This window comes from Mauremys reevesii, unplaced genomic scaffold, assembly GCF_016161935.1.
Source record: "Mauremys reevesii isolate NIE-2019 unplaced genomic scaffold, ASM1616193v1 Contig102, whole genome shotgun sequence".
Lineage (NCBI taxonomy): Eukaryota > Metazoa > Chordata > Testudines > Geoemydidae > Mauremys > Mauremys reevesii.
The window spans coordinates 172,289-184,379 of NW_024100719.1; the positions used below are offsets into that span (position 1 = coordinate 172,289).

Sequence of the window (12,091 nt, forward strand, 5' to 3'; positions counted from 1 at the left end):
TGAAGTGCTGAATTCCTCATTCTCATCTTCATTAATGACTGTACATATTTCTCAGTTATCCCTGCCCATAATAACTCAGCAAAAGATGGTTTGCTCTTTCTTATACTATTTACATCTCATGTGTACCAAACACCCTTAGTGATTTGGTTGTAAAGCATCACTTCTCTTTAGAGCAAAAACCAATCCTGGCAGTGTAAGGAAGGAAACAATGCTGAGAAAAGTGAGGCTGGTTTGATACTAATTATGTTGCATCTCCTGCAAGCAGACAGATCTCCCTTGTCTGTCTCCAAATGGCCACTGGTGGTAGCTGCCTAGCATGGGAATAGAGAACTGCTGTGGAGGGCATGTCAAGCTGTGGGGTTGGATGTTTGCAAGTTCTCTTCCACCTCCCCCTATAGTATAATGGCAGTGGGTCACACAGTCAACATTTCATCCTCTTTGTCTTCTCTGAAATATAGTTCTAGTTTGTTGTGGCTGGAAATGCAGGATGTGGCCTCCAAAGAGGCACAAGGAGATTTTAAGAAGCACTAAATGTTTCATAATCGTTCAGCAAACTGAATGCTGCTGCTGCTAAAAAAAAAAGACATCCTCTGAAAAATGCAAGAAGGTGCAGCAAACAGCACATTCAGTCATCCAGTTCAATCCTCCCCTAGAGAACTGTAGAAATCACTTACCTCCTGACCCTCTGAAAGGAGAGGAAGTAATATGGCTGCTCTTTGGCTGCGCAGAGTTGCTGAAAAAAGAGAGAAGGCATTCATTAGATGGGAAGACAGCTGCTACCGAATTGAGGAGATCGGGGACATGGTTTGAGCTCAATAGCTTGTCCTTCAGAGGACTTGACATTAAGAGTGGACCAAGCTGGGGTGTCTGTAAAATTAACGGCAATTATTGCATTCTCCCATGGTGCTGCTGGCCAGTTCCCAGCCCTCTCCATTCTTCTTTCCAAACCCCACCATTCAATGGGCTAAAGTGAGGCATGAGAGGGTGTGAGTCGTGGAAAGTCCACACCACATTTAAGAGTTGACATGTTTTTATTTCTGCTCCTCGTCATCTAGAGCTCACTTGCCACATTGTCCCTTTAGGGGCACCCTCTGACTCTGTGCAAATTCAGGGTGTTCACAGCTCCCCTCCACCCTCCCTGGCCTGTAGCTACAAGCTCACAGACAATGCTGTAATCTTCCCCAGCAGATATTAATTGAAAGATTCCATAGTTGTTTCTTGGATGCTACCATTTTTGTTCAAACTCCTCCACCTAACTCTCCTTTTCAGTTCTTAGTTATTCAGGATAGTAAGGAACAGGGCAGATCCAACTGCAGACATTGGCAGTCAACTTGTTTGCCATAGCAATGACTGAGCCATCGAAGCATTGCACAAATGATATAATAAAAAAAAGACATTTCCCACTCAGCAAAGGAAAGGGATAGGAGAGAATAGGACAATCACTACACAGATAGTAGCAGGATGAGGTTGGGAGGGAGGAAAAGGACTGTTTGCATTGCAAGAAGATGTTAAGAGGAGGAAGAATGGTTGGGGCCTGTTGGTGGTCAGACAAAACCCCATCTTTCCTAAAACAACTGCAGAGAATTTGTCTTGTGAGTGCATTTTTTTAGAAGGGTGGCAACCGTATTCCATGGCTGCACTCAGAACCTTGTATGTATATGTACATCTACCCACTTGCCCTCCCTCTCCATGTGCACACAGACAAAGAATCCTAATGCTCACTCTCTGGCAGAGGGTCCACTCTCTTCCAGCAAAGCTATGTACTGGCTGTAGATCTGTGCCTCTGACAGACCGGGGGCAGGAAAAGGAAGGTCATTTCTTAAAGAGGCCCAGGAGGAGCACTCATCCTAAAATAAAATGAACGACAAGGAAATATTAGCATCAGAGCAATTCCCTTCTCTATCTCCTGCTTCCCCATATGATATGATCCATGTTAACAACACCACATGATCCCACCTCCCAGTAAGATCCCTGTTAATCCAATTTCCTTCCGTTTTCCAATGAAAGCTGTATTTTATTAACTAGCAGAAATATCAAAGCCTATTTTGGAAACCCATCTCCTAAGTATCTCCAAAGTCTCATATCACGTCATTGGGCGAGAGACTCACTGGTGTTCCTCTCCAATGGCTGCCTAACCCCTCCATGGCCTTCAGCCATCACAGCAGGTGCTTTGTTCCATCACACCTTAGTAACTCAGTCAGAGATTAGGGGCCTATTACAGGAGTGGGTTGCTGCGGTTCTGTGGCCTGCAATGTGCATGAGGTCAGATCACGATGATCCCTTCTGACCTTAACATCTGTGAGCTATTGTTGTTGCTCTTGGTCACAAAGGGAGAAAACTCCATCTCATCAGGGAGGAGGTAGGACGTTACTCAGAGGCATTGAATCTTAAGGAATATTCTCCTTACAAGTGATTATTGGGCTCTTTAAAGGAACTGTCTGTTGCTCCTTCCCCAGACTGGACAGTAGAAATGGCTTGATAAAGACCCTGACAACATAGTAGTTGTCTTCCTCACCTTGAGCCTGCCCTACAGTCTACAGTGAAACACAAACAGTGAAACTGTCATCAACCTAGAGATGCGAGTACTTCATTTTCTGTCCCTGACTCCCTTCTTTCTCCTCTTTGAAGAGGAGCCTCATCACTTGAAAAGCGAGTCCAGTGCTGAGGGCCTGAGCCCTCCCAGAGTATTTTAAACCCAGACTTGACTGGGGTCTAGGCAGGATAGAGATCTCTGCCTGTGGGAAGTGTTTTTCAATGACTGCTGCATCCACACTTTCCGAATGGTGGGAGTTCGGCTCCCCGAAGTGCTGGATACTCAGGGGAGGAGGAAGCTGATCCCAGAATTACCTGCTGAATGAGGCTTGATATGCCTTTGTGGCATATAAGGCGCCTTCACTGGGCATAAAGAAGGCAGTGAGGGGCCAGAGGGATGCAGCAAATTTACTGCGGAGATGGGGTCTAGCCCTCGATGGCGCCTTCATCCTAAATAAAATGGAAACAACAAAATATTAGTAGTGAGTTCCCGATAATAATAATAAAGTATCAATAAGCACAGCAATTTAGGGACAGTGCTAGAAGGAAAACAGTGAAGAGTAGAGGAGCTAAATCATTACTGACTCTAATATTGAACGGGAAACCCCATTGAAAATAGTGGCTTAATGCACCTTTCAGGTACCTAGAAAAGGATATTGAGGAACGGGATCTCTGAGAGCAACCCAGACATTCAGCAACACAACAGTCAAGAGATTAAGAAGGAGACAGATTAAGAAGGAGACATGATTCGTTCTATACTAAGAGCTGCCTGCAGGGTTATCTGGGAAGCTGTCAGCCTCTGTGCCATTCGGAGACTGTTGGCTTAACTATGCGACTTTAACGCTCATCTTTCCCGACCGCCCACACGATATAATGTGTGTAATGCAAAACTCTTTTCTTACCAAGAATCCAGCGTTGATTTCACGTAATCCATCCTCCTCTGATGGTACTCCGATTGTAACTGGATAAAAGAGACATTCACACTAGACATTAATCAAATTTTATAGGGAGTTAAACGGCTATCTCTGAAATTAGGAGTATATTGCCTAGAATAGGAATTGAGGTTCCATCACTGGAGATCTTGAGAAATGACTGAAATTAGTGTATTCTCTATTTTCCACACTGTAGATGATCTTGTAAGAGAGTTCCCTTTCCTGTACTTTTTCGATACTGCTTTGCTTTGTACTGAGTTTATTTCTTCAAACCATCAGAAAGGGCTGTGTTTACTTCTGATGGTCCATGGAGAATAGATAAAGAAGAACGGAGTTAGTTGACTTGATGGGAGATTCATATAGTGGAGAATCTGAAATGATGTGGGTGGGAGTAGGAGGGGTAGAGTCGATGATCAGCCAAATTCCACCCAAACCTGATCAGCAAGGAAGCTACTGAGGAAAGGGTATGTTTCTCATCATGACTGTCATCTTGTTTTATTATCACTGTACTCTGCAGGAGCAAAATCCATAGATGCTCTGGTGATTGGTAATACATACAAACCTTTGATCACTAGCTAGGGAAGGGATTAGAATCGACATTCAAAGGACTTTCCCCCAGGTGATTATTGCCTCATAAATGACACAGGACAGGAATTTATCCAGCAATGATGTGATTTGTGCAGCTGGGCCTGGTAGTCAAACTGTTTCCATATCTCTCATACAACAGAAATATGGAAATCCTTCTCTTCAGAAGCCCCCAGTGAGCAAGTGTGACAATGGACTGCTCTGCTAGTTCCTTCAGGAGAAGTCCACAATTAGGCTGGTAGCCCTTGGAAAGGCATGTAGCTTCTTTACCCCACTAAACAGCTTCTTTTTCAATTCAGTTAATGTCCCACAAAATAAATGACAAACCAGCATTTTCAACCAAGAGTGAAATAACTCCTCTGCCTCGCTGTGGCCGTTAACTCTCCCAGAGCCCTTATGTAAAGAAACGTCATCATATGCAGCCCTAGGGGCTGCATTCCAGCATGTGCTCTTTGACCAGTCCTTTCCCAGATGTACCCATCATGCACCACAGAACTGGAGAATACACAGGGTGCTGCCCTCAGATCATCTAGGAGCTGCCTTAGGTATCTCATGAGTATGTCTGAAATCCCTAACCCAGGAAGCGGGCAGAACTTCTAAAATAGCTACAATTCAGCAACCCACTAATCAGCTCTTCCTGATACAAAGCTGAGCACTGACCTGAGCTGAATGCACTGATGGCTGGTCTTGGGCCAGGGGACTTCATAATGAGGGGTGTGCCATGCCAACCAGCTCTGATGTCCATAAAAGGGCAATGGACATACAGCCTTGCCCTGCCTACACAAGCCTTTGTGATCATAGTGCCCTCTCTAGAGACTAGTCCAGTCAAAGCCCAATAGGAACTTACAAAAGGGTTGGTGTCTTTAAGGAAATACTGATAAATGTCCTTAAAGACCGAACTTTTCAAGAATGACTTTTTTGATACTAGTCAAAGTGCCTGCACTCAGCTAGCAACTAACTTGCTTCCAAGATTCTTAAAAGTGGCAACAATTATTAAGCCAGAATGTACACTGTGGAGTAGGTAACTATTATCTCTGTTTTAAAGATGGATAAACAGAGACTCAGTGATGATATTAGGATATTTATCAGCTATGAAAGAAATCACTTTCTGTTTCTGTGAATAAATCTAGATGATATTAATAACATTTTCTACACTAAGGGTGTGATTGAAAGTTCACTGGAGTCCATAGGATCACCATTGAATGAATGCAATTGGTTTGGAATTAGCCCCTTAGATAACAAAACATTGTGCTTTCAAGGACCTCAAAATGCCAAAGAATAATTAATTCATAACTTTTTAAATACTTCCCATTATCCCCGTTTTCAGGATGAATAAAGTGAGACACCTCAAAGGTCGAGGATTGCCAAAATTAATGTTAATCAATGCCTGAAGTGAGTGAGGAGTTTTGCTTAATCCCGAATCTACCCACCAGAGCCCAAATGAGTGAGAATTCCTGCTGAATCTCCAGATGTAGTACAGCCCCCCCCCCACCCCCAGACCCACCATGTGGACATTTTCTGAAAGCCACAATCTGATTAAAGTCAATGGGATTTTGGATTTTATTGTCCAAATGTATCAGTGAGCAGAGAACTCTGACTGACTATACTATAGTTGGACTCACCATGCCAGTGGACATTCTGCTAAAATTGCTCACATGCTGAGTTACAAGCTTGTATTTATTCCTTGTGTGTTACATGGGCATAGTGTAGCTTGACAAGGACAGAAGAAATGTTTTAAGAACTCCCTAACTAGTCTGAGACCCCTGTGAAACCACAACTCAATTAGTATATAGCTTACACTGCTGTGTTACATTGGCCATCTGAAAAAATTCACTTACTTCTATCACAGGCCTGTCTGCCAAGTCTCACACTGATTGAAATATCCCTCAGCGCCAACCAGTTCTCCCAGAGGCCAAGTTGAGCACTGACTTGAGCTTAGTTCCCCAGTAGCTATGTGTGAGCCCGGTGATGCCATAATGAAAGCTGTACCACAATCGCCATGACAACTAGGTGCTAACTCCTACCAGGGGAATATGTTGGGTCTTATGTATGTGTGCATCCCTGCTTGGTCTGCCCAAGTTTTTGTGATTATCTTGCCCTCTCTAGCCCAGAAAGAGGATAAAAGCCCAAATGTTAAGGAGATCTGAGAGTGATGCTTCTTTCGTTCAAGTGACCGAGGCCCTTTTTTTGAATTTATGATCCTGAGAGCTTAGCACAGGGAGCATATAGTACCTGGCTTCTGTTGTGTCTGTCTGCATTCAGCCTCCGATTTAGTAACATCTGGGACCGTAGTTAATTCTAGCGGAGTTTGGAAGAGGAGCTTGAGAATCAGGAGAGCTGGTTTCCCATTGTAGTTATGCTCCTGGTTGTCTGTGACTTGCCAAAGTTACTGAACAACCCTGCCCCAGGGATGGAATGGGGATAAAAGCACCTAGACTCTTCTTTTAGGTAAAGCAGTGTGTTTTTCATTCCTAGGATGCTTTGGGGAGAGCCAAATAATTATTTTGTGCTCTAGGGGTGCATTGAGAGCAGAGTTAAATTGATTTGGATCACTGGTGAGAAGTAGGGAGAGGGTTTGGCCCAATCTATGAATCTTCTCTTAATTCTATTGATTACTTCAGAATTCCCAGTTCTCTCTCTGAGGTTTGACAGGTTCTTGTCCCAAGATCAGGCCTAGTATGATTAAAATTCCTATTTAGTTGGGAACCCTGATGTGCACAGTTGCAACACTTACATTTTAGGAACCCTTCCGCATTTACAGTAGTTAATACATTTAGCAAAGTCACAAACACTCTAACCCAGCAAGGTAGATAGAGGTGATACAGAATGTACATCTGAACATCCATATACTCACACCATCCTTGGAGAACAACCTGATATGCTAGCCATCACCTTCCTTATCATCACCAGTGGCTATCATCCTAGTATCTCCCAAGGGCTACATTTCTCTTTCCTCCTGCAGGCAGGCTGGGTAACAACTTTGATCCTATGTTATGCTGATGCCACTATGTCCGATGTATATTCAGTGGGAGTTTCGTGCCTTTTCCTTATTTGAATGTCCTAGCTCTGCTCACGTTGGGTTGCCCTTCTCCTCTAGGTTAGTTTATTAACAATCTCAGCTTTTTGTAAGAGACATCAATTCGTTGCCATGGCACTGTTTTTGTCAGACTTCTGCAGATGTTCTATCCTAAGATAGCCAAAAGCTGGTGTTAGCTCATGTTCGTGTGGGTCGCTGGTGTTGTTATGGACCGACTTCTCCCTTCAAACTCTGTTCCCAGTTCCCCCAAACTTAAGGGCAACCGTTCAGCCATTTATCTGAGCCAGACTTGGAAGGCTTCAAGCCTTATGCTAACTGCTGCAGCCAGTGTCTTGTAGGCTAGAAGCCTGTAGGTTCCTTTTGTTACTGCCAATTAAAATAAATGCTAAAGCTGGTTCTATGGGCTACAAGAGGGAGAGTGAATTTCCTTTTTGTGATTGGGGTGAGTTTGGGGGAGTTGGAGGAGTTGCTTTTTTTAGGAATAATTATTTTTTTTTTTTGGTGGGAGGGGAAGTTGAATTAGTTTTGTCTGTTTGGGTGATGATTTGGGTGTGGTTGCTAGGAGAGGCAATGGCATTGTCTTTTGTTACTCCAGAGTGTAGGGCTGGGAGCTGAAATGGGTTTAATTGCTAGGACATGTTTGGCTTGCATTAGCCCCAAGAGAAACACACATGAAAAGCTTCGATAATAAAGCCTCTATAATCAAAGCCTCTACAATAAGCACGTTTTTATGTCCTTTGGGGCTAATGCAAACCAAAAAGTTTGGGGATCCTTCGTTTGTTTAGGAAGTAGGGCTGTCAAGAAATTTTAAAAATTAGTTGCGATTAATTGCGGTGTTGAACAAGAATAGAATACCATTCATTGAAATATTGTTGGATGTTTTCTACATTTTCAAATATATTGATTTCAGTTACAATGTAGAATACAAAGTGTGCAGTGCTCAGTTGATATTTTTCATATTTTTCTAACAAATATTTGCACGGTAAACCCCAAAAGAAATAGTAATTTTCAATACCTCATACAAGTACTCCTACAAGTACTGTAGTACAATCTCTTTATCATGAAAGTTAAATGTGCAAATGGCACCGTTGCAGCTGGCGTCGCAAGATAGTTACATGCCAGATGTGCTAAAGATTCATATGTGCCTTCATGCTTTGATCACCATTCCAGAGGACGTACATCCATACTGATGACGGGTTCTGCTCCATAATGATCCAAAGCAGTGAGGACTGGCGCATGCTCATTTTCACCTCCTGAGTCGATACCACCAGGAGAAGTTTGATATTCTTTTTTAGTGGTTTGGTTTCTGTAGTTTTTGCATCGGAGTGTTGCTCTTGTAAGACTTCTGAAAGCATGCTCCACGCCTTGTCCCTCTCAGGTTTTGGAAGGCACTTCAGATTCTTCAACCTTGGGCTTGAGGTCTGTAGCTGTCTTTAGAAATCTCACATTGGTACCTTCTTTGCATTTTGTCAAATCTGCAGTAAAAGTGTTCTTACAACGAACAACATGCTAGGTCACCATCCGAGAGTGCTAGAACATTAAACATAGGGCAGAATGTGGGTAAAACAGAGAAGGAGACATACCATTCTCCCCCAAGGAGTTCAGTCACGAATTTAATTAAGACATCTTTTTAAGGAGTGTCATCAGAATGAAACCATGTCCTCTGGAATGGTGGCTGAAACATGAAGGGGCATACAAATATTTCGGACATCTGGCACGTGACTATCTTGCAACGCCGGCTACAACAGTGCCATGCAAATGCCCGTTCTCCCTTTCAGGTGACATTGTAAATAAGAAGTGGGCAGCATTATCTCCTTTCAATGTCAAAATACTTCTTAGTCTTAGGGATTGGCTGAACAAGAAGTAGCACCGTGTGGACGTGTCGGCTCTAAAGTTTTACATTGTTTTACTTTTGAGTGCAGTTATTTTTTGGAACATGCCTCTACACCTGTAAGGTGCACTTTCATGACAGAGATTGCACTAGAATACTTGTATGAGGTGAATTGAGAAATGCCATTTCTTTTGCTTATCGTTTTACAGGGTACATATTTGTAATAAAAATAATAATAGAACGCGTGCTGTAATCAAAATCAATCTATTTGAAAATGTAGAAAACATCCAAAATATTTAATAAATTTCAGTTGGTATTCTATTGTTACGAGTGCGATTAAAACTGCGATTAATCACGATTTAATTTTTTTGAGTTAGGATACGAATTTCCCCTTAACAGCACACTAGGATCACCTAGTCCCAGCGGTTTATCTGGTATCATCTGAGTCCGGACGTGTTCTTCTTTTACCTATAAAAGAAATAATAGAAAAATCTTCTCACTTCTCTCGGGAGTCCAAACATTCGATTAACAACTAGGTACACAGTTATATTTGCAATTCTTTTCAGAATCTTCCTCCTATTACTTTAGTTGAGAGACGTGAAACCATTTTGATGCCCCCCTTTTCTATCTATCTATCTATCTATCTATCTATCTATCTATCTATCTATCTATCTATCTATCGATCGATCGATCGATAGATAGATAGTGGGACTGGCTTTATTTTATCTGTCACTCTTGTGGGTGCAAGATCCATTTTAGTTTTATTCTCTTTTTTAATATTGATCACTTTCTCAGGGCTATTTTATTAGTTTCTTCTTTCTTTTTACCTAGTCTAGCCTAATGAATACATTTTCATTTTTAATTGGATATCTTTCACTTTCAATTGATTGTTAATTTGGGGTAATATTTCTTAACTAAACTAGTATCTCTTAACAATCCCAAATTTTTTTTCTCAAGATGCTTCTGGAGCTGTAATGGTTGTGCTCTTTGTGTTTGTTGGTTGGGGTTTTTTTGTTTGGTTATTTTTTTTTTAAATAGGGGCACGGTATATTCTTGTTGTCCCGCTTTTATTCTCTGAATGCTTTGGTTAGTATACAAGGTACATACCTGTACCTATACATGACATTTTCTGTTTTAATTCTTATGTCACTAGGGTTTCTAACATGAAAACACACTTCCGTCTTCCAAATAAACAAAGGTTTTATCCCCTCCTAGTGTAAAAAGTAAATTACATTCCTCTTATTCATCAATACACATTGGATTTTTGGTATCCCATTCCTCATTTTAAAACAACACTACGCATCTTCTTTTCCAAAGCTTTCTTTTATTAAATATAGTTTGTTATTTAAACAAATAATGAAAGAACAATTGTAACAATATACACAACTAGTAAAAATGTGTAACTTTCCAGAGAACCTTTATTTACTAAATCAATTGTAACATTGAGGTTTTGTTTAATATCAATACCGATAACACCATAGTTTCCTATGCTCTTTAACAAAAATCATCCTTGTAAATCTTTTGTCCCTATCTGGAATCTCATAAAAGAACTTAAGGGGACTAAACTTCTATATCCATTGATCCCAAATATTGTCTTCCAGGATACTGGGAATCATTTCTAAACATTCATTGGTTACTATCCGGGACACTTCGATGAGAGCAAGTGGCCTCCTATTCAGATAGCACCACTGGCTATAAAAACCATCCTCAATGACTACATGAGTAATTGGCCTTCCCCACTAATCCACCATGAGCATTGCTACTAATCCTGGACATAGTTTTAAAGAGGGTGCTCTTGAAATAAACAGAATCTGTAAACTGTACCAATCCTTGCCTGCTCCTGGAACTCCTGGTCCATTCCTCTGAATTCTTTTCTTTTCTGGTAATTCCTCTATCCTAAGTAAAGACAGAGAATTGGGATTACTTACTAGTCTAACTGCAAGACTTCTAATGATAACTAGATAATTTGATTATTCTTTTTAAACAACTATACACTCCACTATTTTTAAATGGAATTTTACTCTCTGCTTTATTAAATCCTTGTAATATTTTCCATTAGTAAGCTTCACATCTTTTGTAGGGCTCCCCAGGTATCCTGATGAAAATATGCCATCGGCATGATCTTGTGTTGACCCTGGAGAGCTTGGGGGCATCTGGCCTCCGTAGGCTACTTCTCTGATGGTGGGGTTCAGCTCCCTTCTGATCTGCTCAGCTTCCAGCAGCTCGGCAGTGGATAGATAACCTGTCAGTTTGGTCCCTTCTCTCATATCACAATAGTCGCTTCCAAACCAAACTCCTGAATGAATCAAGGGCTCTCCATTTCCCCTATTAGATCTTTGACCTTCCCTTTATTTTGTTGGCCCCCTCTTTGCTGAGGACCATTGTCGGAAACTGATACCTTCTCAATCTTCCTTTTCGGGGATGGCCGCTCTTTCTTTTGTATTTTGGACTGTACTGAACCCAGTCAGCCACACTGGTTAACCACTGCAGAGAAGAATTGTATAGGTCATCAAGGGCCCCAGCAAAGTACGCGTACCAACAGGACTCTAATTTTACACTTGTTCCATCGAGTCACGGGTATTTTCAGTGTGGGCACGGGTGACCCTAAAAATAGTGTTTCACCCTGTTATGTTGTATTTGTCTCCTGTTTAAGATAATTATTGTGTGGAACATATTCTTATGTGTTTGTGTTATTTCTTGGAAGTCTCCAACTATCTGGCAAGTAAGTGGAGATTACTCTGTAGGTGGAGTTTTCTGCCCAAGCTGCCCTGGTGACCCTGCCAGGAAGAAGCGAGGGAGGTGGAGGCACCACCATATAATTTCATAGGGGGAAAAAAAAAGAGAAAAGATACACCCTGCTGAATGGGTGGCGGGATCCAAAAGAACCCAGCCCTGTTCATCGAAACCTGTAAGCGGATTGGCATTAAAGGAGGTAACCAGGTGGAGAGGAGCGCTACACCCTCATTGTACAAATTGGAGGAATCCCTAACCCAAGGATTGGTCCCTTCCTCTTTATTGTGCAAGCCGGGGAAATCACCATCCCAATTTCTCCCTTGTGGCCCCTTTGCTGCCACTCTCGCTCCTTTTCTCACTTGCAACTCACTTTTCAGAGCATAATTTTGGCACTGACAGGCCTCGTGGCTAAGCTTATTTTCCTCCTCGACATCTGTAAGC

The 12,091-nt window shown here is 41.9% G+C and overlaps 1 long non-coding RNA gene across 1 annotated transcript; it reads right to left on the bottom strand.

Annotated features, from left to right (window-relative positions):
* Nucleotides 1-2,847: 2,847 nt before the first annotated feature.
* Nucleotides 2,848-6,031, bottom strand: LOC120392571. The gene is made up of 3 exons (XR_005591727.1): nt 5,888-6,031; nt 3,435-3,493; nt 2,848-2,982 (listed from the first exon to the last, which is right to left on the bottom strand). It is a non-coding gene; the product is annotated as an uncharacterized LOC120392571 (long non-coding RNA).
* Between the last annotated feature and the right edge of the window lie 6,060 nt (nt 6,032-12,091).